The 6,591-nt window shown below is 38.0% G+C and overlaps 1 protein-coding gene across 1 annotated transcript in view; it reads right to left on the bottom strand.

Annotated features, from left to right (window-relative positions):
- Positions 1-6,591, bottom strand: part of LOC108754864 (transcription factor Ken 2) — a 33,702-nt gene that overhangs the window by 16,236 nt on the left and 10,875 nt on the right. The gene's annotated exons all lie outside the window — the stretch shown is intronic.

Raw genomic sequence — 6,591 nt, 5'->3', positions numbered from 1 at the left:
CCTCCTCCCTCCTCCTCCTCCTCCTCCTCCTCCTCCTCCTCCTCCTCGTCGTCCGCTGCTGCTATGCAGTTTCCCGTCTGACGGACGTGCAGCGTTCCGGATACGTGAAGGGCACGCTCTGTGCATTCAATATATATATATACTTTTGTTGAAATGAAATTTCATCTTATATAGGTAACGAAAATTCGACATGGTCTCAAGTACTACCCGGAGAGATATTAGAGAATTTTTGAAATGAAAACATTTTTCTACGGAAAAAGAGATAATACTTGCTGCTTCGCTAATTTTAAGCTTCGTTTTAATAGAAACTACTCTAAATCTTTCAACTGTCCGAGGCATAATTCCGCCTCGAGTTTACGTAAGTAGTGGAAATTCAGGAACTATCGATAGAGTAAAATTGTACTTTATGAACGTAAATAAATCAATAAATTATAGGAATATCAATTATTGTCTTTTTTTTTTTCTAATATAAAACAACTGTCCGTTTTATACCGAATGCATTTCGTTACGAGAGAACAAGTATTATTTATGTAACTTTCTGACGTCGCATTTACTGTTAACGACAAGCATCGTTATTGAAAGCGGTTGATGCGGCTTTTGATGCAAATAGAAGATGCAAAAAGAGCTACGCCAAAGTCGCAGTAGAAATCGGAAGATGTAGATGAATTTTTTTCTTATCGCGCTCCACACGAGCAACTTCTCACGCCGCATTTACATTCTCCACCTCGGGAACGCCTCGTGAGTGTTATTTTAATACAGCTAAGATCGCCGCTTTTGGCGTGGCCTTGCCGTAAGTGAGTCAGGCGGAAACGAGGTATGTCCGCACGTGAGTGAAGATCGTTTCGTGGTAAGAACTCTTGCTCTCTTTCGCATTTATTTTAATAATGCATTTCGATTTCTCTCGGAAAAAATGTCCCTCCAAGTTAACGTTTGGAAGAAATCAGAAGTAAAATAACTAAAAACGATATAAAAATCTAATGAACGTTGAAAAAAATAAAGATTCTTTTTCGATTCCTTACACGATGGGAAACTGTGATGTAAATGCACCGATTGTCTTTCACGCGTTTCCTAGGCCTTAAGTTCAATATTATTATCAATGCATGATACGGTGCATAATTACTCTTATACTCATTTCCCCTCAATGGAAATTAATTTTAATTCCAGTTTAACTTATTCCTAATCTATTATTTTTTTCTAATTCTTATGGTGACGCACAAAAGAACTTGGGCAGTAATGCCCGTTTAGACCGATGTAATTTAATTTTAATCGCGATTTAACCCTTCACCTTTCTTTAGTTATAAGAATTAAAAAGAGATAAAATATAAGTTGAACTAAAGTTAATGTTAATCTATATTAATGGAAACAGGAGTTAAAGAACGAAACTATTGAGAGTCCAATCTCTGAAAGCAGCAAAATTACAAATCATCACCGTTTCATTTCAGAAATGTTTATTGTAACAAAAATCGCTTTCTATCGCTTAATGTCAGTTTGACTGCTATAATGTTTTAAATAAAATCGATTCCATCGTGAGTGATATCTATTAACCATCACCGGAAGCACAACATAGAATACTTGTATGGAATTCCATACGATCGTTTAGCGCGATAGCCGTCGCACTTTAATCGTAACGTGACTTTCATCAACATAGCTAATCAGGCAGTTCTGTTATGCCGCGTGGCAGCCTTGGATAATTTTCTATCTCCATCGTTCGAGGTGTTTTTCCTTTACAGATCCACCTAATCAGATCGCACCAATCGTCATTGCGGAGTCACATAGGTATCTTCGATCAATATCGATCAAGAGTCGCCTGAGAGAATCGATAAAATTCTCTGACCAGATCACTGCGGGATAATCTAAGCTTTTCAATCGTTCGTTTGTTCATTCGCGCTTGATCGCTCGTGACGGGATTGTCGCGGCGGTTAGCGACGATTTCCGACTTGTTACGTGGACATTTTCATTGTGCAACTTCATCTTTTGCGATCCTCCCCTCATCGCGCCTTTACTTTTCTAATGGAATTAACAACTAACTCTCTTCAGATAACGTAGAATACGGAATCTCTCGAATTATTCCTTTCGCTCTTTCCTTTATTTATGGATCTGAACGTCTGTTATTTCTCTCCGAACACATTTTTCCGAATAGCGCAGAGCTATTCTGTTTCACGTTTCGTTAACATATTGAATGTAACTTCTGTTAGCCTTATAAGGACGTTACATAAGCGGAGGCGAGAAAAAGTGCTGCATATTCTGTTACGAGCGCATCACCACACCCGTACATATAATCCTTTCAAATTGCGCGCAAATTTAACAAGATATGCTTGCGCACTGTATAATTAATTCGCGGTAACATTTAAACGTAGTTAGAATATTAACATGCCAATTATGTTTCAGTGAGATATTATCATCCTGCAATTTCCATTCCGTTACGCGAAAGAAATCCCGGATAAGCCATCGCGATCATCACGTATACGCGATATATATACGCAGGTATACTCAGGCGAACAATATTCATTTCCCACGACGCGTGGAGATATCTGGCGAAAAGAAATCTGAAAATTCTTTATATCCTTGCGTCGAAATCTGTTTTGGGAAGGGAGTCGCTTCGTCGGTAACCGCTCCCAGAAAATGCCGTTGGCGAATTCTCCGCACGCGCCGCGATTTCTCCCTTTCTCGCGAAATTCAGCTGCAGCGTAGGACTGTATCGGCAAAACAGCGGCGCATAACGTCCACCGTGTTCGATATGCCACACGATACTTTTACGCCCGTCCACACACACACACACACACACCGCACACTGGACACTTACGTAATCGCAATGATCTCATATCGTGGGTGGAGACTTGTCACTAAACGCGCTTCTCAACGCGCTCACGCGAGAGTATGCGAACGCGCCTCTAGAAATGTCCACCGTGTTCGAAAAGTGCGTGTCATTAATAGTGGCGAGTCTTTTATTTATTTCCGAGAGAGAGAGAGAGAGAGAGAGAGAGAGAGAGAGAGAGAGAGAGAGATTGGCAATTATTGAGCGCGCTCTAGAAAAGCATTCTCTCAAGTGCTAACAATTGAAAAGTAATATGATTACGAAGAAGGAAAAAGAAAGAGAGGAAGAAAGACGTACGACTAGAACTATGTGAAATTTCAGCGATCTCGAAGAATAGCAGCATAATCTGCGAAACGAATAGTATTCTTTAGCGTGTGTTTTCAATTTAATGAAACTTGAAGGATTGCAAACGGCAGACTACGATGTAGAATATTGCATATGATGAAAAATGTTCTATCGAGGAAATAAAATTTCTACACTTTTATTATCCATTGTCCGAAGGCCCGTTTTTTAGTAATATGTGATTTTATAAAATTTCAGTTAAAAATTATACGCTTTACTTTTGGCTGTAAATGAAGCGATAATGGTAGTAGCGTATATGAAGATAAGGACTGATTTAAAAGAATCTTAGTTAGTTATTTTTCTCTCATTTTGCTAAAACGCAGTTGACTTTGCATTTCGACATGACACAAGTATAACAAAGCTGCCATTGTTAAGCTGTCGATAAAGGATCTTGTTCTTGGAATTAAAAATCAGTAATGGATTTTTACCGCAGCTTTGGCTAATCAGTCGGGACGTCATAGTTATGCATTTAAATTGCCAATATGTATTAAAATCAACTTGTGCTTTCATTGAAATGCGAGAATAAATAAATTTTAATTTTGAATCGTGCAAGTAATTACATATTTTAATTATGCATTAAGTGATCGGCAAATTTTTAAGTATCGCAAATAATGTTATCGATGTGAAATTATTGAATGTTAAATTCTTTTATTGTGATTAGATATATATTATGATAATAAGTGCATAATCTTGCGTATTCGTATTGTATTATAAGTAACGAATTATTTCAAAAATTAATAAATTACCATTAATGTGTCATATATCAATTTTCTCGAACTTGCTGCAAAACTAGACTTTTCTTTCGGTTGCAAATCGATTGCAAAAACTGCTTGCAAAAACTTTTGCAAAGCAACGACCGCGAGAAATGAGCGACTGTTATCGAAAACGAAATGAAATTCTTTATCTGGGTCGTCCGTTCCGCGGGGCGACGTAACAAGCTCTGGGGATGATTAGCATGTCACAAGAGCGAGACGACGATTGCGAGATCGTTTAAGAGTAACAATGGCGAAGGAGAAATTACGTTGGCAGTTAGGTATACACGAGAGCGTCGAGCTGTACGTAAGCGAACACGTAAGCAAGAAAGTCCGCCTCCGCGAACGGCCACTCGGATGTGCGGGTGAAAACGCACGGTGAGGAAGTCGAGGAAACCGAGGAAGATACCGGCGACACAAACGAGTCATTTTTGTTTCATAATTCGAGCGCGCGATTTATTTCACTGCAGAACGCGGCGCGTGAACGCAAGTTTCTCTCACGGACTTTGGAAGTGAAATTCGAAATAATATGGATTCTCCTCACTACGTTTAATTTTAATAGTTACAATACAAATATTATAGCTATTAAATAATTAAATAGTAACGTAGTAAATAATACGATAGTGAAATAGACGTAGAATCTCAATCTCGTTCGCAGCAAAACTAAATTACGATTAGAATTGATTGCAAAGCGCTTTCTTCTTATTTGCTCGGTAATTTTGCTCAAAATATTCCTAATTTACATTTAAACGAACATTATCATACGTATAAAGATTGGTGTGCGAATCTTTCGTTTTTACCCGTTGCCTAATTGAAACACTGATTGCAACTGGAACGTATTATTACAAAACGGAATCGTAGTTAAACTAAAAGCAAGTGCTCATGTAGATAAGCGTAGAACATTAAAATGCTAATTATTCCGATTGTTCATATCTTCATTAACATTGATCTAAATGCATATACGATATGTACCTATATATCTAATTCAACGATTAAATAATAGTCCTATCAAGGTTTGTTCAAGATTAATTAGCACTATTATTTGCGCAATGCAAATTAATATCTTGAGCATTAAAATGGTATTAACGGTAAAAAGATATCGATCTCAATAATATATCTTACTTGTGACAGGTAATAAAAGTCAGAAGACATGAAATAAAATCGAAGGCTAAATTTGCATGCTTCTTTAATGTTTATTACTTATTATTTTCCTGTATCTTCGATTCTGCTTGGCTATTTACAATTACATCTATTATTTTTAATGTGACATACCGTGACGATTCGCACGTTCCTTTAGGTAAACGTATATATATCTTACTTTCATCGCCAATTTCGTATTTATGCGTTTGTAACGAAATGTGTTGAAACGTTGCGGCGTATCAGTAAAGAGTGTATGCTGTGTTAACTGGCGGCACTGCGTGAACTCTTTCTCTGTTCTCAAATTGGGACACTTTCACTGTCGTACGAAAGGCTCGACCCCTCGACCGGCTGTATTTCATGCCATGTACAATAGAGACGTAGGTACAACATCTGAGCGCAAGTCGTTACTTTGAAATTACAGTCCTCCCCGATGCGTCATACGTTACGAACACAGTGGCAACACCGACAAAGATCGTAACGAGAGAATGTAATTTCGAGGATGTGCGCTCCACATCCATTTACTGAATATTTAATCTTTCTTTTCCGAATCATCTACTCCGAATTAGATTAGCTGTGTGTACTCTAATGCCTTAATACAACTTAATACAACTTAATACAACGATAATTCGAAGCTTTGCGAGAAATCGAATTTTTGAAGCTAACTCTGAAGATTCAGGATACTTGAAAGTTTTAACAATTTTGAAAGCTGAAGTTTTGAAAATACCTTACATTTCGGAAAGTTTGAAGTTAGCTAGCTCAAAAATTTGAATTCTCTCAAATTTTCTCTTCAAAGCTTCAAATCCTCAAAGTTGTGAAAAATTAATAGTCTTATTTTGAATGAACAAACAGAGCACAAAATATCCCGTTCGACGGGTGCAGGTATAGATACGTAAATTTAAACGAAAACGAATAAAGTTATAAGCGATAGAGAGTTAATTGCCACGTGAGTGGGGAATAATTTTTCGTGCGAAATTCCCAACGCAAGCGGGATTACGACTACGCTCAGAGAAAACTCCGATGGTGAACAGCCGTAACTACATACGATGTGCGGTTACGAACGTGCCGAGTAATAGCGTGTTTATTTTCTTAACGGTTAAACGCAGCTCTTTTTTAGCATCTCTCATAAGCAATGCTCTCTTAAAGGCATACATCAATTCGCTCGCTCGTTACTAACCTATCCATGTTGGTGCTATTACGCGCGCGCAATATAATAATCTTCATAAAGGTTTTCCACGCACAGAGACGTGCTTCTACACGACTCTATTTAAGCCTGAGAAAACATATTACGGAGAGGTACCGGGAGGTGGTTACGTTAATCAATCTATCTCGCTACTTGATCTTATTCGCTGAAATACTTCCGCAATTTTTCCATCCGTGTAATGTGGAATGATATTCATCAAGATTGAGAAATACCATGTAAAAATATCATTAATGTCCTCGTCGTTAACGTTCCTCGCAGAACTGTTTCAAGAAAGAAGCGCGGAGAAAGCTAAGCTGACGAATTTTTCCACCCGTTAGATACTCATATCGGATCGACCAGGC

Source organism: Trachymyrmex septentrionalis, unplaced genomic scaffold (assembly GCF_001594115.1).
Source record: "Trachymyrmex septentrionalis isolate Tsep2-gDNA-1 unplaced genomic scaffold, Tsep1.0 scaffold121, whole genome shotgun sequence".
NCBI classification, from domain to species: Eukaryota; Metazoa; Arthropoda; class Insecta; order Hymenoptera; family Formicidae; genus Trachymyrmex; species Trachymyrmex septentrionalis.
This window is presented reverse-complemented; position numbering and strand designations above follow the sequence as displayed.